The 24662-nt window shown below is 45.2% G+C and overlaps 1 pseudogene; it reads right to left on the bottom strand.

Annotated features, from left to right (window-relative positions):
- Positions 1 to 1627: 1627 nt before the first annotated feature.
- On the bottom strand, positions 1628 to 21572 carry LOC107118502 (annotated as a pseudogene).
- Positions 21573 to 24662: the final 3090 nt, after the last annotated feature.

Genomic DNA, 24662 nt, shown 5'->3' with positions numbered 1-24662 from the left:
AAGAAAGGCGTCCTGGATGTATAACATCTTATGGAAGATCTGGGGTTTTTTCACCAGAAAGTGATTGTATTTGATTGTATTAGTGATTGTATTTGTTTTAACCAAAATCTTGATATCTTTGTTTTTTTAAAATTTCCTTTTGTAATATCTATTTTGAGAAAGGGAGATGGCCAGTAAAGGAGCACAGCACAGCTGTATCTTGTAATGGGTGAAGCATTTATTGTCTGAGTCTGCAGAGTGGTACTACTACGTTGTTGCCAATTACTGGTGTTGGGAGCGGACGCCAAATAAACTGTGTGTTGTTCCTGCCTGAGACGACACAGAGTATTCTTCATAGCCTGGCCAGCCAGTTTGCTGTCGTGGTTAAGTGCGCGGACTCTAATCGGGGAGAACCGGGTGTGATTCCCCACTCCTCTACTTGCACCTGGCTGGATGACCTTGGGCAAGCCGTAGCTCTGATAAGAGCTGTTCTTGGAAAAGAGCCGTTTCTGTCAGAGCTCTCTCAGCCCCACCTACCTCACAGGGTGTCTGTTGTGGGGAGGGGAAGGGAAAAGAGCTTGTCAGCCGATCTGAGACTCCCTTGGGTAGGGTGGGGTATAAATCCAGTCTCTTCTCTTCTTCTACAATCATGTAATACTTTAAATCTAATTCTTGGGGTTTTCCCCATTCCATATAAATGTATTTATTTGTTTCTGCCAGTTCATCAAAGTCTTTGTATATTGATCAGTATAATCTGAAACAGAAAATTTATTTTGGCAATGCATTCATTTTTATTGCAGGGATTCTTCCTAGACATGACCATTTCAAACCATTTTGCAAACCATTTTGTATCTTTGTCCAAATGTGCGTGGGTTTGATTGAGGCTTGTCCTCCATCGCTGGAGCTATTCAGTTCCATCTGTTGGAGTCGAAGGCCGGAAGGGCGAGGAACACTCTCTGCCTCTCTGGAGGGTTGCCGTGTTAGTCTGCAGAAGCAGAGCAGAATAAGTCCAGTAGCTCCTTCAAGACCACCCAATTTTTCCAGGGTTTAAATTCTCATGAATTAAAGCTCACTTTCTCAGATAGGAATGAGAAAGAAGACACATCAGCCTTTCTCTCTGGCTCAGAAGGTGAGAGGGGGGTTGCCAAAAAGGGCCACATAGATGCAGAGATACCGTAAGATCTGATGGATCTTTGTTCTCATTTCTGCCTGACCAAATGAGCTTTGACCTGTGAAAGCTTCTTCCCTGGAAGATTTCCTTCATCTTTCAGATGCTACCTCCCCACCATTCCATTTCCTTTGGGAAGTCTTTTTCCCTTGTTAGGGTGGCGAGAATGGAGCTGGGTCCGCTTGGAAACAAACAGGGGTGCGTAGCTTTCTTTCAGTCTGCTGGGCCCTGGGTCTGAGCATTCAAAAGGTTGTGGATTCTTTGATGCTACTGAAGACGGGGATTCTGACTGAATCACTTTCCAGACTCTGAACATTCAAAACGTTACTTCCCTGTGTGGGTTCTTTTATGATATCGAAGACTGGAACTACCACTGAATCTCTTCCCACACTCTGAGCATTCAAAAGGTTTCTCACCTGTGTGGGTTCTTTGATGCTCTTGAAGACTGCCACTCTGACTGAATCTCTTTCCACACTCTGAGCATTCAAAAGGTTTTTCCCCTGTGTGGGTTCTTTTATGATATCGAAGACTGGAACTACTAATGAATCTCTTTCCACACTCTGAGCATTCAAAAGGTTTCTCCCCTGTGTGGATTCTTAGATGGGTTTGAAGACTGAAACTCTGACTGAATCTCTTTTCACACTCTGAGCATTCAAAAGGTTTCTCCCCTGTGTGGATTCTTTAGTGCTTTTGAAGAGGGTGACCCCTACTGAATCTCTTTCCACACTCGAAGCATTCAAAAGGTTTCTCCCCTGTGTGGGTTCTCGTATGCTGTTGAAGAGCGGATTTCCTAATGAATCTCTTTCCACACTCTGAGCATTCAAAAGGTTTCTCCCCTCTGTGAATTCTTTGATGCTCTTGAAGACTATCACTTCGACTAAATCTTTTCCCACACTCTGAGCATTCAAAAGGTTTCTCCCCTGTGTGGGTTCTTTGGTGCTCTTGAAGATGGCCACTCTGACTGAATCTCTTTCCACAGTCTGAGCATTCAAAAGGTCTCTCCCCTGTGTGGGTCGTTTTATGCTCTTGAAGACTGCTACTCTCTCTGAATCTTTTTCCACAGTCTGAACATTCAAAAGGTTTCTCCCCTGTGTGGGTTCTTTGGTGCACTTGAAGATGGCCACTCCGACTGAATCTCTTTCCACAGTCTGAGCATTCAAAAGGTCTCTCCCCTGTGTGGGTCATTTTGTGCTCTTGAAGACGATCACTTCGACTAAATCTTTTCCCACACTCTGAGCATTCAAAAGGTTTCTCCCCTGTGTGGGTTCTTTGGTGCACTTGAAGATTGCCACTCTGACTGAATCTCTTTCCACAGTCTGAGCATTCAAAAGGTCTCTCCCCTGTGTGGGTTCTTTGATGCTTTTGAAGACTGCCACTCAGACTGAATCTCTTTCCACAGTCTGAGCATTCCAAAGGTTTCTCCGCTGTGTGGGTCGTTTGATGCTTTTGAAGACTATCACTTCGACTAAATCTTTTCCCACACTCTGAAGATTCAGAGAGCTTCTGTGCTGCATGTATTTTTTGGTGTACAAGAAGCTGTGGTCTGTATCTGAAGCACTTTCCACAGTGACAGCATTTACATGCCTTCATTATACTGTGGTTTGGAAAACATACATTACCCTTTCCACCACTCGAGGACGTTATTCCACTCTTGGAGCAGATAAATGGCTTTACTTCTGAATGAGTGCTTTGCAGACAGCTGCTGACTGGGATTTCATGGCAGCCCCCTTCTTGGTGAGGAATGGACTGAACTGGCCTCTTCAGAGTACAGCTTCCTTCCTGCCTCTCTGGTCCATTTGTATTCTGAAAGTTTCCTTTGGCCTGTTCATTCTGGGCTTCTTCCAGTGAGAATCCCTGAAATTCCCCAACTGACTCCTCGACGTCTCCTGCTGGAATAAAGGGGGAGGTCCAATCACCACTCACACAAGGAGCCAAGCCACCAATCAGGAACTCCTGATTAACGAGTGTGCATTTTATCTCCTCAGCTGCTGGTCACAGCTTTTCCCTGGCCAGCCCTCCAGTGGAGCTTTTTCTGTATTCTGTCTATCCCTCCCCTCCCCTCCCCTACAATGTCTTCTGCGGATCTCCCCTTTCCAGCTCTTCTCTTCCCCCCCCTTCCCCCCTGTTTGCAGATTTCACTTTCAAGCTCTTCTGAGTCCGCCTCGCTTGCTTCCGTCTGTCGTCCTGCCCCACTCTTTCTTACCCGCCCATCCATTCCTCCCTCCCCTTCTCTTTGTCTCTGAGGAGCCTCCAGACCCTCTTTCTAGAGCTTGCTGCATTTATTTCCGCAACGGGCCTGAGTACTAGTATATAGATAAAGACGTTTTGCCTTTTCTGACTAATGATAACCCAAGGGTTCCAATATTTTATATACTGCCCAAAATACATAAACAAGACCGACCACCAAAAGGTAGACCGATAATTTCGGTAGCAATTCTTTCTTGGAACCTTCGTCAAAGTTTGTGGATCACTTTTCGAGCCCCTTTGTTGCCAAGAATCCTTCCTACATAAAAGATACCACAGATCTTATTTCCAAAGTGGAAGGATGGATGTTGTCAACAAACATGGTCTTTTTAACAATGGATGTCACAACACTGTACACTACAATTCCCTTAGAGGAAGCTAGAAGAGTGGCAGAGTTTTTCTTAGAACAGAGACCAGACCTGAACCCACCTACACATTTTTTACTGAACTTGTTGGAAATAGTGTTGGAGAAAAATTACTTCCGTTTTGATGAGGACTTTTACTTTCAGGTGAAAGGGATTGCAGAGGGAAGTGCAGTAGCACCCTCAATAGCCAATCTGTATATGTCCCTTTTCGAAAAGAATTACGCAAATAACTAGGTTCAGAATCCCTATTACACATCAATCAAGATGTGGTCCAGGTTTATAGACGACGTGTTTCTACTATATGAGCCTGAAGAAACAGTGAATGCCTTTTGTACGTGGTTAAACGGAGTGCATGAGAATATAAGCTTTACATGGCAATATAACAAGCAGAGTATTCCTTTTTTGGATACAGAAGTGTATAAAAAAATTGCATACAGTAGCAGTAAGGATTTTTTAAAAAATCAACACACACTGCCCATTTAAGATGAACTATTCTCAATTTTTAAGGGTTAAATGCAACAGTAAATCACAGGAAGACTTTATTAGAGACAGTATAAGCTCTCATATAAGAGAGCTAGAGATACATATAGAACTATTCTTTTACAGAAATCAGAAAGTAAAAGAAAAATAAATATTATAAATTGGGCCATTACATATACCCCATTGGCCATAAGAATCAAGAAAATTGTATACAAATACTGGCTGCTCCTTAGGGATATTCCGGGTTGTGAAACCCCACCGTTTATAGGGTATAGAAAAACAGAAAGTGTAGGGGATTCTAGAGATCAGATATAAAGAAAAATGGTATTCAGTCTAGTGCTTTACCAGTTGGATTTTTTGCCTGTAGGAATTGTAAAGTATGTCGCTTAGCACTTGAGGGAAAGAAAATAACTCTGCCTGGTAATAACATTGTTTCTTTAAATTCTTTTGCGACGTGTTCAACATCACACGTGGTATATATTTTGGTTTGTGCCTGTCAGAACATGTATGTTGGTTATACTGGACGTCCACTAAAAGTATGTATTCTGGAACACATTTCCCAGGTTAGACACAAAAATCAAGAAGCTCTGATTACTAACCATTTTTTAATAAAGGGCCATAAAGAAGATGATTTCAGATTTATTGCTCAATATGTGGGTAACCCCAGGGACAAAAACTTATTGAGATCCCTACAAAGACAGGAGAAAAAATGGATTTTTAAACTGGATCCATTGGAAACTTTTGGACCAAATACCGAATTTGATTTGGGATGCTTCCTTTGATCTACATATTACCTCTAATGGGATGTTAAATTGCAGTACTACATATCATTCCTGATATATATGTATGGGACTTTATGTGTGTGTGTTAGAATTGTATGTGCATAGCTTTAAATATGTGTGAAGAACTGGGAATGGTTTCTCTCCTCCTGTTGTCTTATAGATGCAAATGCATTTTGTAATGTTTTGTCTAAAAAGGACGTTTAGAGGGTAGCACGTAGCTGCTTTTCACATAACAAAATGATGTAAGTTAGAAAGAGAGAGGGAGCAGACAAAAAGTTGCAGAAAAAAATAAGAAAGAATGAGTTTTTCCTGTTTTAAAAAACAAACGTTTTTTGACCTCTGTTTTTGGGTGCATTCAGACTAGAAGTGGTGAAAATTGTATGTATCTTTGTATATTTTTCTAGTTTAAGGTCTCATCTGATGAAACCCTGAGTGAAACGGACTATGAGCGCTGTACCGTCTGTCAGCAAGACTTGAGACCAATTTGCTGGGTAATTCACTGGGTAATTAAAGAAGATTTATTTTTCTCTAAACAATGACCTTGTTATCTTATCACGGTTGTTTTCCGGTTGTTTTCCTTACGAAGTTCGGGGCAGGGGAGATGTCAGGACCTCAGCAAGCAAACCCCACAGTTCTAAGGGAACTCCAACAGGAATACCAGCTGTTGGGGGAGGGAGGGGAGGCCTGGAGACATTCAGCTGACCACTGGTAGGAAACGTTTGACGGGCATCTGACTCCTCCAGTAAAGTTTTTCTTAAGTAAGTGCCTCATATTTCCCTGGAATAGCTGGTATTTAAGGACAGCGCAGCCCTTAAGGGACTAAAAGAGCCACAACTGAGCTCAGCCCCAGGAAGAATTCCCAAGATCTCAGGCCCCAAAAGGCCTCCCTCCCTCCCTCCTTACCCATTATACCCAACCAAGAGCAGAAGAAATCAGCCATGGCTATTCTTTGCCCATTCCCTTGACCTAATGATGATGAAGCAGACTCACTCGCAGCCAGTTCAATCGGAAAGAAACTATTCTGTTGAGATCCTCTTGAGGAACTCTCCGGCCCTTCGTCCGTCTCCACTGCAGTCTCTCGCACATCCGTGCCTTCTTTGGGAGAGAGAGTGAGAAAAGTGGAAGAAGAGTGACCCAAGGCCTTTGCCCGTCTCCACCTCAGGCCCTGACACCCACCCTGCCTCTCCTGCTGGCCACAGCACTGGCCACAGTGGCCCCTGGACCAGCCAGGTGTGTTGGCTGCTTTCACGGCCACCTCAGCTCCTGGAGTCGTCCAGAGGGTGTTAAGTACAGGACCAGGCCCCACAATGACATGCTGGTCTTCAATACTCTGATTCACACGTAATCACAATGGCAGGAAATCACACCTTTGGAACCTAAGGAAGATCCTTACCCAGAGAGGCCACGCTCCTATAGTTCTCCAGCATGACTTCCCGGTAGAGAGCTCTCTGGTCCGGATCCAGCAGGGCCCACTCGGCCACGGTGAAATACACGGCCACCTCCTCAAAGGAAAACGGACACTGAAAGAAAAAGCAGACTTCCTCATCAGAGATCGAGCCAGGCAAGACTGCACCCAGGAAACGGGCATCCTGGGAGGGTGGAGGACGGAGAACTTGGCGGGGGGTCAAGGGCGTGGCATTCAGAGGCTCTCTTGCTCTGACAATGGAGAAACCACTGCAGTAGCAAAAGCCCCCCCTGAGAAAGGAGGGGGAACTCAGGCGGTCCCCTGCTCATCTCCCCTACCTGGACTGCAGGGGCAGCAGCCGTTTCCACTCCTCCACAAAGACGATGACTCAACACTGCCTCTTCACTGCCTGGGAGGGAGAGAACGTTGGAAGAAAGGGTCTGAGCTGAGACTTCCCATTTTCTTTGCTTGTGCATATCCTGCTTCAAGCACCCCTCTTCCCAGGGCTGTGAGACCTTGCCCTGTCTACACTCAACAAAATGTGTAACGATTTCTGAGTAAACTTGAAGGAGAGATGGAAGAGAAGCTCCAGGTTCCTATGAGCCTCGGAGTGGGGGGGAGTGTGTTTACAAACACTGCCAACACATTTCAGACGTCTGTGACACTTGAAATTTATCCTGTGAGCTCCAAAGTTCAGAGCGGTGGCAGCATCCCTGCTCGATCAGACCAAAGGTCTGGGAGCGCCATTCTCCCACTGGCCTGGCCCTCCCATGTGCCTTTGAGTTCAGGCTTCTGGGAGAAGGGGGGGCGGGGAGAGAAATGAGACAAACGATACATCACAATTACACCTGTCCAAAAGCCCTTAGCACATCTGAGAACTCGAGGGTGATATCAAGAGGGGTTCCAGAGCATCTGCTGATGCTCTGATGTCACGTCTAGATGAGACATCACTGTGACATCACATCCACCCCTGGCCCCACCTCCAAAGCTCCCAGGGGTGAATCTCTCTGTTGGGTGTTACAAGTTAAAATTACACTCAGTGTATCTGGGGTTAAATGTTTGTTTTGTGTTGTCACAGGAAGTCACATGTGTTTCATTTAGCCAATGCTTGTTAGATGCTAGAAGCCCGGGAAAATTCTCCCTGATCTAGGAGTTTGATTGGAAGTAAAGTGTTTTAGCATTTTATGGCTCCTCTTCCCATCCTTGTTTGCTGTTCTGAAGAAGAAGTAAGAGAAGCCATTACTAGCTCTTCTAGTCTTGTCCTTTGTAGTGTAGGGATATAGCCGATTAGCTCTGTTGTTATTTTCATCCCAGTTACCCTTCCCCATGCTAGAATGTAGTAAAACTTTTCTATTTTAAACACACATGGACTCTGAGTCTTGATTATTTTACTCTGGCACTGCTAAGCTATTTAATCTCTGCTGAATTACAATTTTTAAAACCCCAACAGTCCAACACTCTCTAATGGAAATATGTAAAATAGGATTTTGGGGGTACTTTTAATAGGTGTGTGTGTGCACCTGGAAGTCATGGCGACCTCTGGTGAGTGACCCCTACTGGGGGCCTGGAGGACATTCAGAGAGGTGGCTGAATAAAGCCTGCCCCCGCATCCCGCCTCCGGTATTGCAAGGAGGTCTCCCATCCAAGTACTTGCCAGAGTTGACCCTCCCTTAGCTTCCAAGATCTGACTTGTCAGGGCATGAGATAGGAGTATTTTAGTCAACATGTGGAATTCATTCCTGCAGGAAGTAGTGGTGGCTACAGAGGATTGGATAAACATCTGGAACAGAGGTCCATGAGTGGCTATTAGCCACAAGGTATAGATGGAACTTTATGTGGGGCAACAGCGGGAGGGGTTTAGCAGTTCTGGCCCTGCTGGTTGGCCTCTTGATGGCTACCTGGATGTGGGCCACTGTGCGGCACAGAGTCTTGGATGTGTTCCGATGAGAAGGGAACTGCCCTCCATGAACCTGTATGATTCCCCCTTCAAGTGAGGGGCCACCATTACATTCCATGGCACTGAGTCTCAGCAGTCCACTCTGTGTGGTGTGCAGAAATATCTCTTTTTGCTCCTATCTTGAACCTTCTGTCCAACAACTTCACAGTGTGCCCAAATCTGGGCACAAGGCACCCTTACCACGGGAGAGGGCATCTTGTGAACGCTCCTGGGCCTGCGCCTCCTGCTCTTTCCCCAAAAGAGGTCCTTCCTCCTCAGAGAACTTCACTTCCATCTTCACAGACGGTTCCCACATCTGAAACGGCAGGAAGGGATACAGGTAAGAGGAGGAATGTGAAAGACCGAGGAGACGGATCTTGCCCCTGCCCATCCTCACCCCTGCATCGATCCACTGAGCTGCTTCAAGCACAGCGGCAAGAATCAGCGTTGTGGGTTTCTATCAGCCCCAGTGAAGTGTCTGGAGGGACACATATCGGGCAGGGAGGCCTGAGGCTAAGGTCAAAGGTCACAGCTAGAATGGACAGCATGAAGCTCCCTCACCTGCTCTGCCTGCCGCATATCCTCTGCCCGACTCAGGAGGAAGCCCTCAGCCAGGGACACCGCCTGGGAACTGGTCTCCGGCCCACATCCTCTGACCCAGCCCTGCATTTCCTCGGGCAGGACGGCCAGGAACTGCTCCAGGATCACCAGGTCCAGGATCTGCTTCTTGGAGTGCCTCTCCGGCTCCAGCCAGCGCTTGCAAAGTCCGTGGAGCTGGCTGCAAACCTCTCGGGGCCCAGCAGCCTCCTGGTAGCAGAACTTCCATAAATGCTGGCAATGTTCCTCTGAGATCCCCATCTCTTGAGGCAGGACCTCTGGCACCGCTCTCTCCCAGAGCTCAACACCACTCCCCGCCTGGATGGGAGGGGGGTCTTTCCTTGCTGTCTTGCCAGTTCCTGGTCCTTCTGGGTCCTGCTCCTCCATATCCTTCCCCTTCTCTTGGGCCGCCTCTGACTGCAAAAAGATGCCTCCACTTACTTGGTATGAAGAAGAAGAGGGGAATATATCAAAAAGGCAGAAAGGAACCTAAAGCAGATGGAGCAATATCACCGACCCTGGTCAAGAAGACACACCCTGGATTGCCCTCGGATCGGAAGGGGCGTCCTTGTCGTGGTTTGAGGATCAGGGTTCATGTACTTGTGCTACATTAACTATCGTAGAGTGGTATGAACTATTGTAGACATCTCGTAAGGAGGTCCACCATCGTCTCCAATTCCTGAAGGAATACATCCAGGAGTTCTTAAGGATGTGAAATACTTGACCCACTAACTCATAGATGTAACCTATAATGAAATTTGGCTGCTGTACCTCAAGACCGGAGAGTACCAAGTGTTGCAGCAGTTTTTAAATATGGATCCAGAGGGAAAACAGGAAATTACAGGCCAGTCAGCCTCACATCTGTCCCAGGCATATTAGTAGAATCTGTAATCAAAGACAGAATCAATGGTTAGACACATCGAAGGACAAAGCCTGTTGAGAGAAAACCAGCATGGCTTCTGCACAGGGATGTCCTGCCACAACAGCGACTGGACAAAGAGACATTCTTCTCCCTCTCCCAACGTATACTAGAACTTGAGGACATCCAATGAAGCTGGTGGGCAGTAGATTCAGGAGAGACAAAATTAAATGCTTCTGTACACGGAGAGTGTTTAAAATGTGGAGTTCGCTGCCGGAGGATGTAGTCATGGCCACAGGAATAAACAGCTTTCAAAGGGGACTAGATAAATTCATGGAGAGCTACCAGCCCTGGTGACTGAGGGGAACCTCCACATTCGTAGTGCCTAGTGCCAGGAGGCAACATCAGGGGATTCAGGGCCCTCCAGAGAACTGGTTTGGCCACTGTGGAAGACAGGAGGATGGACTAGTTGAACTATTGGTCCGATCCAGCAGGGTTCTTCTGATGTTCTTACCACAGGGGTCCTGTCGCTGAGGCCACGATCCTCATAGTGATGAGTTCCCAGGTGCCCTTTGTCCCTCCTGGCCTTCTGGATGTGGGCAAGCTGGTATTCGGGGGAGGGGCATGGCTCTCTGCCTGTGGGGGGGGGAGTTGCCGGGTGCTGTGGACTCGTGGGCACTGGTGGGGTTTCCATAAATACCAGGGGCTTTGCCAGCCTCTCTGCTTCCCGACAACTGGTTTTTTAAAATGAAAAATCCCCTCTCCTCTGCTGGGGGGCCTGGATACCCGCTAGCAGCCCTGGTCCCACTCTGGCACCGCATCAGGGTCTTAGGATGGGGCTGTGGTTCATTCCCACTCAGGTAGGAGTTACCCCCCACACACACACACACACCCATGGAATGACCTTTTTCACTTGCAGACCAAATTCAGGCTCTTCGCCTCCCCCCGCAGAACTGAAATCTCAAGCCGCAGAACTCCAGTCTCTCATACACTTTCCCTTGCACTTAAAGACACTGATGATCCCCCCACCCCACCCCCAGGGACAGAGCGGGGCGAAACCGATGCCTTTATACGGTTGCCAGCCTCCAGGTGGGGCCCGGAGACCTCCCAGGAACTTAACTGATCGTCGAGTACAGAGAAAATGCCTGCTTGGAGGGGGGACGGGGCTCTGTGGTCTCCCCCCCCGCCGCCCCCTGGATCCACACACCCAGTTGGGCAGGAATTCGCCATCGCGGACTGGGCGAGCCTCCGACTTGATGGCGGCAGCAGGATCCTTGCTGCAGAATTAAAACAACCGGCAATTGCAAGCATAAGCAATTGCCGCTCATTTTAATTCTGCAATTACGACAGCTAGATTGTTATTAGCCAGTAAATGGAAACAAGAAGATTTACCCTCCAGAAAAGAAGTAATTGACCAAAGGTTATCAGTGGTTGAAATGGATAAATTAAGTTTGACATTGAAAGGCAATAGTAAAGAGACTTTTGAAAAAAGATGGAAAAGATTCTATGTATGGCTAGATAATGAATTATACGAATGACTCACAAGCATGATAAATGTAACTCGCAGATATAATGTATGCTGAAAAACTTTAAATAAACTTTGGGGGGGGGGGGAAACCACCGGCAATTGGACGCCAGTTCCAGGGACTGAACTTCCTGGTGCTTCAACGACACCGGTTCTTCCCCCCCGTCCACGAGGCTTTTCCCTGCTGCTGCTGCTGCGCCTCTGAAGCGCTTCCTCTTTTCGGCCCTTTAGAGGCGTCTCTTCCACCCCCCCACCCCCCTCCAGGAAGCCGCGTCTTCCCTTTAACCCCCGCGGTGCTGGACACACGAACGAAAAAGCTCCCCGCCCTCTTCCCCGCTCTCGGACCCAGGAGGGCGGACCGGTCTCCAGCCCTGCTGCCTCCAGCGACGCCCTCTCTGCGGCTCTGTGGGGCTCCTCGGGAGTCATCCTGCCCTAAGCCGCCCTCCCGGAGTCCCCGCCCCCCGCATTGCTTATTGACTCTCCCCTCTCTTGGATGTGGATGGTCCTGACCAGTGTTCCCTCTAAGCTGAGTTCGTGTGAGCAAGCTCACAGTTTTTTAGCCTCCAGCTCACACATTTTTGTCTTGGCTCAGGAAGGATGGGGCTCCAGAGCCCACTAATTTATGCACCAGCCAAATTGTTCGCTCACAGTTTCAATGCCAGGAGCTCACAAAATAGAATTTTTGCTCACAAGACTCCGTAGCTTAGTCACAACCAATGCTCCCTCTAAGCAATGTTCCCTCTAAGCTGTGGAGTCCTGTGAGCAAAAATTCTACTTTGTGAGCTACCGGCATTAAAGTTGTGAGCAGGTGAATTGGCTACTGAATAACTTCGTTTGCTCTGGAGCCATCCTTCCTGGGCTAAGACAAAAATGTGTGAGCTGGAGGCTAAAAAACTGTGAGCTAGCTCACACTAACTCAGCTTAGAGGGAACACTGCCTCTAAGCTGCTGAAAAGTACTCAGAACCGTTGAGTGATTTCAGCAGAGTACTTTTATTAAAGACAAAAAAGACTGCCGGCTCGCAGGCCGGTATATATGCCCAGAAAACCCACCACCAAAACACACCCCCAACTCTGCTATTGGCTATTTACAGTGGCCGAGAGTCGCATAGGCTCTCGGCCGCGGACCTGGCCCTCTGATAGGTGCGGGCTAGGATCCGCTTGGCTATTGTTCTCTGTGGAGCGAAGCTTTGCTGTTCGGCATGACCACATGGCCCAACGGTCGCGCACGTGGCCATGGCGGAGTACATTACAGCTGCGGAGTTTGGTGAGCAAAAATTCAACATTGTGAGCTACTGGCATTTAAAGTTGTGAGCCAGCAATTTGGCTACTGCATAAATTTAGTTTGCTCTGGAGCCATCCTTCCTGAGCGAAGACAAGAATGTGTGAGCTGGAGGCTAAGAACCTGCGAGCTGGCTCACACTAACTCAGCTTAGAGGGAACACTGGTCACAAGCTCCACAGACTCTCAGTATCCTAAAATCAACAACCTGATTGGCTGCTGTTGTGGAACGGACCAATCAAGAAAGACTATGACTTTCGGCAGGAACAAACCCCATTGGTCTTAAGTGCTCACTCATGATTCGACCTTAGTGTTCTAGGGGTGTGGTTTCACTAGTTCCAAATGGGAAATAAATTGGGATTGTGGTGAGTGTTGGTTCTTGTGTTCTGAGCTGAATAAAGAGATCACTTTTGAGAAAAGCTGCCTCGAGCTCAGTATATAATACAGAGAAAGCCACAAAGAAAGAATTTCAAACTTCAAGGTAGGATCTCCTAGAAGTGTAACCATCTCCAGACTACAGAGATCGATTCTCCTAGAGAAAGTGGCAGCTTTGGTGAGTGGACTCCCCCTGGCATGATAACCCACAGAGGGCCTCCCCCTTCTGAAAACCCAGGCCCCACCCCCAAATTTCCAGGAATTTCCCAACCTGGAGTTGGCAACCCTACACAAAAATCAGAGGCCTCCTGAGTTCTTTCCCGCATCCCTCCCGGAGGGGGGTGGGGGATCCTCCCGTGACCTGTGCACAGCGGCTGTTTCAACGCCACCCCAAAAAAAGGTCCAGTCCGGGGTATTTGGAAATGATGCTGTTCCACTGCCTGTGAGGAAGACAGAAGGTGAGAATCCACAAACACAAGACTTCCCAAAGCGCATAAAGGAAGCACAAAGCCTCAAGTTGAAATCACCCTCTTCTCTCTCCTTTGCTCCCTGTATTGTGTGGGGCTGGAAAAGGCCATCAAGTCGCAGCTGCCCCGTAGCCACCCCAGAGTTTTCAAGACTAGAGATGTTCAGAGGTGATCAAAATTGGAAGGTATTTTCTTTATACTGAACTAGGAAAAAGGCCCATTGTGGAAATAAATTCAACGACCTCTAGAAAGAGGCTCTGGGCGGGTGCCCCGGCCTTGGACACTCAGTGTCAATTTGCTGTGGCGACCTCAGCAGGGTATAATGACACTGAGTCCACCATTTTCTCCAGAGGAACTGATCTCTGCTACCGGGGGGGGAGTTTGAGGTGTGGAATGGAGTGAAGTCCAATCAGCTTCCATATGCAAAAGACCAGGTTGTCGCAGCAGTTGTGGTGTGGGCGGGACCCGGGCTTTGCCTTCTGATTGGTGGTGATATATGCTGAGGAGCAGTGCCATCAGCCATACACTAAGGGAGTGCATTTTAGAATTAGAACTTTGGCACCCACTATTCAATTATATATAAGGAGAGACTAGGAAAAAGGCCCATTGTGGAAATAAATTCAACGACCTCTAGAAAGAGGCTCTGGGCGAATGCCCCGGCCTTGGACACTCAGTGTCAATTTGCTGTGGCGACCTCAGCAGGGTATAATGACACTGAGTCCACCATTTTCTCCAGAGGAACTGATCTCTGCTACCTAAAGAACAGTTGTAATATTGAGTGATCTCCAGCCCTCACCTGGAGATTGGCAACGATGGTTCCTCAGAAGGGAATAGTTGGTTTGGAGGGTGGAGTCTATGGCTTTGTACCTGTCCGAGGTTCCACGCCTCCTGAAGCATCACCCTCTCCAGGATCCATCCCTCACATCTCCAGGAATTTCCCACCTGGAGTTGGCAACCAACTCCAGCCAATCATCAGCCTTACCAGCCAATCATCAACCTACCTTTATTTTCCCCTCACTCTTCAGCTTTCCACCCCCCACACACCTGCAGCCTCTCCCGTGCTCTGACGCCCTGACTGCTACGTCACATTGGCTGTCATACGGGGGCCACCTCAGCAGCATATAAGGATATAGAGCCCACCATTTTCTCCAGGGGAACTGATCTCTGCCACCTGGAAAGCAGTTGTAATTCTGAGTGATCTCCAGCCCTCACCTGGAGATTGGACACATTTTACCTCAGAACAGCAAAACTGTTTAGAATGTTAGAGGCAAAAGCCAATCAAGTCGCATATGCAAACGACCTCTGTGTTCCAAGGCATGCTTTTTATGTTCAGTTAATTCATATTTAAATTGTTATTGAAATATTATTTTCTTCCTTAACAGCACTCATATTTTGGTCCAATAATCTACTTGCATGTTGTCTTTTGATTGTAATAGGAGCCTATTTGTACCTTAGAATCATGGAATGATAGCGTTGGAAGGGACCTCCAAGATCATCTAGTCCCCCCGTGACCCCTCTGAAGAAGGCCCAAATCGGTCAAAACACTGTACGTCACTATTGTTTTCTCCCCCCCCACACTTTTTATTTAAAAGTTTTACATATTTGTGCCTTTACATATAATAAACCATATATACTTTCAAGTCTATTTTATCTGAGTTTCACTTATCCATTTGTAAACTCTTGCCCACCTTTTTTTATGAATACAATCCTCTTTCCCCATTAATATCAATGTTAGTTTATCCATTTGAATCACTTCTAACAGTTTAGTCTTTATCTCCTCTCTTGGTGGGGTCTTTTCCAACTTCCAGTACTTTGCCAACAGAATCCTTGCGGAGGTTAAAACATATATCATTAAATAAACATCTTTTTTCTTAAATTTATCTGGGATTATATTTAACAATGCCATTTCAGCTGTTAAAGTGATAGTTACCTCCATTATTTCTGATATTATTTTTTGCACTTTTAACCAGTAAGATCTAACACAATCACAACACCACCACATGTGAAAGAAGGTTCCCAGAATCCCACCTTACTATTACATTTCTAGCAGATGTTAGGGACAATTTTATAACATTTAGCTAATCTATCCGGTGTCCAATACCACCTATGAAACATTTTGAGAATATTTTCTTTATAGCTTATGTATCTTATATATCTTACTGTTCTCCACATATTTATCCATTTGTCTAGTTCGATAGAATATCCTAAGTCCCTCATCCAGGAAATCATCGTAGTTTTAATTGTTTCTTCATGCATATATTCCTCTAAAAGAAATTTATAGAACTTCTGAATCGATTTATCGCTAGAAGAAAGCCAAATCATATCCAGTTGGGTTTTGGAGGAATGAAATCCTACAACTTTATCTTTAGTATATCTAGATTGTAGTTGCAGCATTTCCCACCAGGTAAAATTTAGATTTAGAGTAGTAAATAATACATCCTTTGATTTCAATTTCTTTTCTTTTACATCATTCCATATTTGTATAAGGGTTCCCCTTATCATATGTTGTTTAAAGTTTGAGTGTATTTTATCCTTCCCATACCAGATGTAGACATGCCAGCCCATGCTTAAATCAAGGCCCTCTAGATTTAAGAGTCTTAGATTTATCAAAGTTATCCATTCTTTTATCCAATCTAGTGCGGCAGCCTGATAGTATAAATAGCAGTTCAGTACTCCAAATCCCCCCCTTTCCTTCCTATCTTGAAGTATTTTCCATTTTATTCTGGCTCTTTTCGGATGCCAAATAAATTGTCTGGTTATTTTATCTAGTTTTTTAAATATTTTCTGTCACTTTAATATAGGGATGTTTTGTGCCAAAAATAGAAATCTTGGTAGAATATTCATTTTCAATGTAGCAATTCTACCCATTATGGATAATTGAAGGTCTTTCCATTTTGATAAATCTTTTCTAAGCTCTTCAAGTTTATTATAGTTGTTTTCAATTAATGCACTGTTTCTATTGGATAATATTATTCCCACTTAACTTTTTTGACTTTTTCCACCTCTGAAATATTTTTAATTTCCTGGTTTACACTTGTGGAACAGTTTTTTGTTATTATTTTCATTTTTTTTTAGGTTGACTTTCAAGCCTGCCACGGCTCCGTAGTCCTCTGTTAATTTTACTAATGGCGGTAAGGATAATGTTGGGTTCTCCAATACAAACACTAGATCGTCCGCAAATGCAAGTAGTTTGAATTCTTCGCCTCGTATTTTAAGTCCTTGTACCGCCGTTTTTTCTCTTATTGCATCATTTAATGTTTCTAGTGCAAATATATAAAGCAGTGGTGACAAAGGACAACCTTGTCTTACTCCCTTCTGGATCTCAATGTTTTGTGAAAGCTCTCCGTTTATCACAATTCTTGCGTGTTGTGTCTCATATATAGCTGTAATCATTGTTAAAAAATTCTGCCCGCAATCCCAAATTGGTGTGAATATTTCGGCTCTCATGGAGCACCGAGACTCTCCCACTTATTATGTGACATCCCGCCGGGAGATTTCCCCCGCGCGCTCTCGGATTTCATTTGTTTAGCCATTTGCCTCATCCTGGTATAAGAAGGGATGGTCTCGCCTTAATGTCATTCTTAACAATAACCTTGTGGACATGGTGACAGACCTGTAGTCTAATAAAGCATAACGCTTCTTAGGAAACGTGTGTGGAGATTTACTTGCTCTTGAACCTGACACATTAACGCCATTTGTTTTTCTGGATAGATTTCAAAATATTCGATCACATTTATAATAATCCGAACATTATTTTTGATTTGGCGTCTAGGTAAAAAGCCTGCCTGATCTTGGTGTATTGTCTTCATTAAAACTTTCTCTTGGACATATGTAACTTTTCACTATATGAGGCTTGTGTTGCGCCGTGATATGCTTTTAATGCCTTTGTAATAAATACATGTATTTTTATGTACAATTAGTTCATATTTAATTTTAGCTTTTGTTCCTGCGTTTGCTTTCACACGGTAGCCAACCACTTCCTTTGCATGGCCAATAACTGGGCAGAGAGGCCGAGACCTTCCCCTGAGGTTGACTCCTGGCTCTGGGATTCAGAGGATCAGTGCCTCTGCATGTGGAGGTTCCCCTCATTCAACAGGGCCAGTAGCCATTGACAGGTTTCTCCATGAATCCATCTAATCCTCTTTCAAATCTGTCTAAGCCTAGGGCCGTCACTATATCCTCTGCACCCTCGAAGCCCCCCCCCCGAAGCCCTTCTGGGAAATCTCCAGGAGTCACCTGGAGATTCCGAACACCAAATGCCTCAGCGACCTTGCAATCCGAGTTATTTGCCTAAGTATGGCTGGCAATTGACCGAGCTTCCTGCCCTTCCAGAGAGGAGAGACGAACAAATGCCTTCCGAAACTCAGAGTGGTGTGGGGGGGGGGAGGCCTTGTGTCCCAGTCCCACAGCGGAGAGGGAACATTGGCCAGGAATGGATGCAGACAACCCGCTAGATTCCGTTCCAGGAGCACCACAGAAACCAGCCAGGATTCCGGGGTATCAGCTTTCCAGAGTCAAAGCTCCCTTGGACATCCCCCGGAAATCGTGCTGGTCTCTTGGGCGTTGGGTTCCCAGCTCCAGACTGGGAAATAACTGGGGGGTTGGGGGGTGGAGCCTGAGGAGGGCGGGGCTTCGGGCCTAATGCCATAGAGTCCGACTTCCAAAGGGCCGTTTCCCCCAGGAGAACTGACCTCTGCCACCTGGAGTTCAGTTGCCATAGCAGGAGACCTCCAGCCGCCACCTGGAGGTTGGCAAGCCTACTAAGGTACAGCTAGACTCAAAACTAGCTCTCCTGACCCACGAGGGTCAGTGGAAGGGCACATCTCGTGAGCACAGTGGTAGCAAAGAGCCCAGTGGGGCTTGTTCTCTGTAAGCGTCCCCAAGTGAGGCTGTGTTTAAAAGGGTCACTTTAGCCTGCCCCTCCTGAAAGCCGCCTTTCAGTGTGTTGATTATTGGGCGTTAGCACACCAGGCCCATTTGGCTGACACCATTACTGCATGCAGAGCGACAATCTGGCACATGCTCAGGAGCTGCGTCAAAAGCATTGACTGGGAGTGACGCTTTCAGCGAAGGGGTGTTTGTGTGTGTCTGTCTATGCTTAATGCCCAGTAAGTTATTCTGTGGACAGCCTTAATCCGGCTGCTGCTTAAAGACTGCCAGTCATTACAGGTTTACAATAAGTCTCAATGTTCCCTATTAAAAGTTACTACAAAGTGATAATCTTAAGTATCGCTAAGACGAAATTCAAAATTCAAAAAACGCTTTATTGCTTAATCTCAACGCATTATGCTAGATAAGACTCAGAACTTCATTTAGGCTTCTTCTTCGGAATCTGCTTCTTCTTCTTCTTGTTGGCTGGGAGTCTGGCCTTGGAATATCGTAATACACCTGTTATGGGAATGGCGTACTCTCCAGCTCAGATGTTGATGGGCAGAATGTTAAGAAGCAACGCGATCTACGTGATCGCGATCTAATTTATTATAGCAAGAGCCAGTAAAACAGTACAATTCTGATATAAGAAGGATTAAAACAGTAACCACATAGGAATAGTATAAAAACATTAACAATAGAAAGTTAATAAAATTAGTAAGATAAAATAATATTAATAAGAGCATACAGTTTTTTCAGCTAAAATAAATTTACGTTTCCTAATAGCTAAGCAACAAAATTTTGCCACAGTGTAAGTCACTGAGCTCTGGACGTCTTCTAGGAGGAATTTACGAAGGACTTCTGGCCTAAAGTCAAGATAAGACTGCATAGGGCTAAATCTAGACAGCAGGGGTAGTATAAGATGGTCTCATTCCTCCTGATAGAATCTGCAGAACAAGAGGACATGAGTAACTGATTCGATAGCAAGGAAACAGTTCCGAGCAATATTAAGAAGCAAACTGCCAGTAACTATCAACTGTGTTAGTCGCCCTGAGCCTCCTCACAGGAAGGACGGGGTACAAATTGAATAAATAAATAAACTACTGGTTCGCTAGGCCCTAAGGTACCTAGTGGGGCAAGATAAGACGTTCAGAGAGCACAAGACAGGCAAAAATATGTTTATGATCAGGCAGCAAAACCTTTAAAGCCCTTACAACAAGGAGACTCAGTAGGGGTAGAGTCCAAGGAAGGGTGAGTTCCAGCTATGGTAACAGAAACATGTGAACAGCCTCGTACATATCGAGTGATCACCTCTGAGGGATCCGTCTATAGGCGTAATAGACGCAAGCTGAAGTATCAACACAGGGTGTCTGGAAGTAACGGGTCTGAGTATTTGGGTCAGGATGGGACCACAACCGAACATTTCGACACACAAAATAGGGGACCTTGTAATAGGACTAATGAGAATACTGAGGACTCCAAGCAGGATGAAGATGAAAATGTTATCAGATGAGACGTGTGTGTTGCAGGCTGAAGAAAGGCGTCCTAGATGTGTAACATCTTATGGAAGATCTGGGTTTTTTCCAGAGTGGTACTACTACGTTGTTGCCTATTACTGGTGTTGAGAGCGGACGCCAAATAAACTGTGTGTTGTTCCTGCCTGAGACGACACAGAGTATTCTTCATAGCCTGGCCAGCCAGTTTGGTGTCGTCGTTAAGTGCACAGACTCTAATCAGGGAGAACCGGGTTTGATTCCCCACTCCTCCACTTGCACCTAGCTGGATGACCTTGGGCAAGCCATAGTTCTATCAGAGCTGTTCTTGAAAAAGAGCAGTTCCTGTCAAAGCTCTCTCAGCCCCACCTACCTCACAGGGTGTCTGTTGTGGGGAGGGGAAAAGAGCTTGTCAGCCGATCTGAGACTCCCTTGGGTAGGGAAGGGCGGAGAATAAATCCAATCTCTTCTCTTCTTCTACAATCATGTAATACTTAAAATCTAATTCTTGGGGTTTTCCCCATTCCATATAAATGTATTTATTTGTTTCTGCCACTTCATCAAAGTCTTTGTATATTGATCAGTATAATCTGAAACAGAAAATTTATTTTGGCAGTACATTCATTTTTATACAGTGATTCTTCCTAGACATGACCATTTCAGTTCAGACCATCTTTCCAAACCATTTTGTATCTTCATCCAAATGCGCATGGGTTTGATTGAGGCTTTTCCTCTATTAATGGAGCTTTTCAGGTTTATCTGTTGGAATCTGAAGGCTGGAAAGGCGAGGCACGCTTTCTGCCTCTCTGGAGGGTTGCCATGTTAGTCTGTAGAAGCAGAGCAGAATAAGTCCAGTAGCTCCTTCAAGACCACCCAAATTTTCCAGGGTTTTAAATTCACGTGAATTAAAGCTCACTTTCTCAGATAGGAATGAGAACAAAGACACACCAACCCTTCTCTCCGGCTCAGAAGGTGAGAGGGGGGCTGCCAAAAAGGGCCATGTAGATGCAGAGATACCGTAAGATCTGATGGATCTTTGTTCTCATTTCTGCCTGACCAAATGAGCTTTGACCTATGAAAGCGTAGACTCTGGGAAATTCCCTTCGTTTTTCAGACACTACCTTTCCACCTTTCCATTTCTCTCGGGAAGTCTTTTTCCCTTGTTAGGGTGGCGAGAATGGAGCTGGTTCCGCTTGGGAGCAAACAAGGGTGCGTAGTTTTCTTTCACTCTGCTGGGCCCTGGGTCTGAGCATTCAAAGGGTTGTGGATTCTTTGATGCTTCTGAAGACGGGGATTCTGACTGAATCACTTTCCAGACTCTGAACATATAAAACGTTACTTCCCTGTGTGGGTTCTTTGATGGTTTTGAAGCCTGGAATTACTACTTAATCTCTTTCCACACTCTGAGCATTCAAAAGGTTTCTTGCCTATGTGGGTTCTTTGATGGATTTGAAGACTGAAACTCTGACTGAATCTCTTTCCACACTCGGAGCATTCAAAAGGTTTCTCCCCTGTGTGGGTTCTTTGGTGCTTTTGAAGAGGGTGACCCCTACTGAATCTTTTTCCACACTCAAAGCATTCAAAAGGTTTCTCTCCTGTGTGGGTTTTCGTATGCTGTTGAAGAGCGGAACTCAGATTAAATCTCTTTCCACACTCTGAGCATTCAAAAGGTTTCTCCCCTGTGTGGGTTGTTCGGTGCACTTGAAGATGGCTACTCCGACTAAATCTCTTTCCACACTCTGAGCATTCAAAAGGTTTCTCCCCTCTGTGAATTCTTTGATGCTCTTGAAGACTATCACTTCGACTAAATCTTTTCCCACACTCTGAGCATTCAAAAGGTTTTTCCCCTGTGTGTATTCTTTGGTGCTTTTGAAGATGGCCACTCTGACTGAATCTCTTTCCACACTCTGAGCATTCAAAAGGTCTCTCCCCGGTGTGGGTTCTTTGGTGCTGTTGAAGAGTGCTACTCTCTCTGAATCTCTTTCCACAGTCTGAACATTCAAAAGGCTTCTCTGCTGTGTGGGTCGTTTGATGATTTTGAAGACTGCCACTCTGACTGAATCTCTTTCCACTATCTGAGCATTCAGAGAGCTTCTGTTCAGCATGTATTTTTTGGTGTACAAGAAGCTGTAGTCTGTATCTGAAGCACTTTCCACAGTGAGAGCATTTACATGCCTTCATTATACTGTGGTCTGGAAAACATACATTACCCTTTCTACCACTGGAGGACGTTATTCCACTCTTGGAGCCTGAATGAGTGCTTTGCAGACGGCTGCTAACTGGGATTTCATGGCAGCCCCCTTCTTGGTGAGGAATGGACTGAACCCGCCTCTTCAGAGTACGGCTTCCTTCCTGCCTCTCTGGTCCATATGTATTCCGAAAGTTTCCTTTGGCATGTTCATTCTGGGCTTCTTCCAGTGAGAATCCCTGAAACTCCCCAACTGACTCCTCAACGTCTCCTGCTGGAATAAAGGGGGAGGTCCAATCACCACTCACACAAGGAACTCCTGATTAATGAGTGTGCATTTTATCTCCTCAGCTGCTGGTCACAGCTTTTCCCTGGCCAGCCCTCCAGTGGAGCTTTTTCTGTATTCTGTCTATCCCTCCCCTCCCTTCCCCTACAGTGTCTTCTGCGGATCTCCCCTTTCCAGCTCTTCTCTCCCCCCCCCTTCCCCCCTGTTTGCAGATTTCACTTTCAAGCTCTTCTGAGTCCGCCTCGCTTGCTTCCGTCTGTCGTCCTGCCCCACTCTTTCTTACCCGCCCATCCATTCCTCCCTCCCCTTCTCTTTGTCTCTGAGGAGCCTCCAGACCCTCTTTCTAGAGCTTGCTGCATTTATTTCCGCAACGGGCCTGAGTACTAGTATATAGATAAAGACGTTTTGCCTTTTCTGACTAATGATAACCCAAGGGTTCCAATATTTTATATACTGCCCAAAATACATAAACAAGACCGACCACCAAAAGGTAGACCGATAATTTTGGGTAGCAATTCTTTGTTGGAACCTTTGTCAAAGTTTGTGGATCACTTTTCGAGCCCCTTTGTTGCCAAGAATCCTTCCTGCATAAAAGATACCACACATTTTATTTCCAAAGTAGAAGGATGGATGTCTTCAACAAACACGGTCTTTTTAACAATGGATGTCACATCACTGTGCACTACTATTCCCTTAGAGGAAGCTAGAAGAGTGGCAGGGGTTTTCTTAGAACAGAGACCAGACCTGAACCCACCTACACATTTTTTACTGAACTACTTGGAAATAGTGTTGGAGAAAAATTACTTCCGTTTTGATGAGGACTTTTACTTTCAGGTGAAAGGGGTTGCAGAGGTAAGTGCAGTAGCACCCTCAATAGCCAATCTGTATATGGCCCTTTTGGAAAAGAATTATGTAAATAACGAGGTTCAGAATCCCTATTACACACCAATCAAGATGGGGTGGTACAGGTTTATAGATGACGTGTTTCTACTGTATGAGTCTGAAGAAACAGTGAATGCCTTTTGTACGTGGTTAAATGGAGTGGATGAAAATATAATCTTTTCATGGCAATATAACAAGCAGAGTATTCCTTTTTTGGATACAGAAGTGTATAAAAATCTATGACTACAGTAGCAGTAAGGATTTTTTTTAAAATCAACAGACAGGAACACTTACTTGCACTGTAAGTCTTTTCACACTGCCCATTTAAGATGAAATATTCCCAATTTTTAAGGGTTAAATGCAACAGTACATCACAGGCAGACTTTATTAGAGACAGTAAAAATTTGGCAGATCAGTTTTTGGCAAGAGGTCATCCATGGGATGTAGTGGAACAATCATATAAGAGAGCTAGAGATACATATAGAACTATTGTTTTACAGAAATCAGAAAATAAAAGAAAAAGAAATATTATAAATTGGGCCATAAGAATCAAGAAAATTGTATACAAATACTGGCTCCTCCTTAGGGATATTCCAAGTTGTGAAACCCCATTGTTTATAGGGTATAGAAAAAGAGGATTATAGAGATCAGATATAAAGAAAAATGGTATTCAGTCTAGTGCTTTACCAGCTGGATTTCTTGTCTGTAGGAATTGTAAAGTATGTCGCTTAGCACTTGAGGGAAAGAAAATAACTCTGCCTGGTAATAACATTGTTTCTTTAAATTCTTTTGCACCGTGTTCAACATTACATGTAGTATATATTTTGGTTTGCGCCTGTCAGAACATGTATGTTGGTTATACTGGACGTCCACTAAAAGTGTGTATTCTGGAACACATTTCCCAGGTTAGACATAAAAATCAAGACACTGATTACTAATCCTTTTTAAATAAAGGGCCATAAAGAAGACGATTTCAGGTTTACTGCTCTATATGTGGGTGACCCCAGGGACAAAAACGTATTGAGATCCCTACAAAGACAGGAGAAAAAATGGATTTTTAAACTGAATACATTGGAACCTTTTGGACCAAATACTGAATTTGATTTGGGATGCTTCCTATGATCCACATATTACCTCTAATGGGATGTTAAATTGCAGTCCTATATATCATTCCTGATATATATGTACTGGGCTTTATGTGTGTGTGTGTGTTAGAATTGTATGTGCATAGCTTTAAATATGTGTGAAGAACCGGGGCTGGTTTCTCTTCCCCTATCATCTTACAGATGCAAATGCATTTTGTAATATTTTGTAATGTTTTGTACTTAATTGCAATCAGATTGTTTTACGTGAACTAACTCAGAAAGTATGTGTATAGCCTTAAACGGTTGTGAGTAATGGTTAGAAACAGAATCTCCTCGTATGCTACCCACCCTGCCTTTGGTTTAGATTAGAAACTGTTAACAATTGATAGCATGCACCC

This window comes from Gekko japonicus, unplaced genomic scaffold (assembly GCF_001447785.1).
Source record: "Gekko japonicus isolate JY-2015 unplaced genomic scaffold, Gekko_japonicus_V1.1 scaffold495, whole genome shotgun sequence".
NCBI classification, from domain to species: Eukaryota; Metazoa; Chordata; class Lepidosauria; order Squamata; family Gekkonidae; genus Gekko; species Gekko japonicus.
The sequence above is the reverse complement of the archived record's forward strand: the minus strand, read 5'-3'. Positions and strand labels throughout refer to the sequence as shown.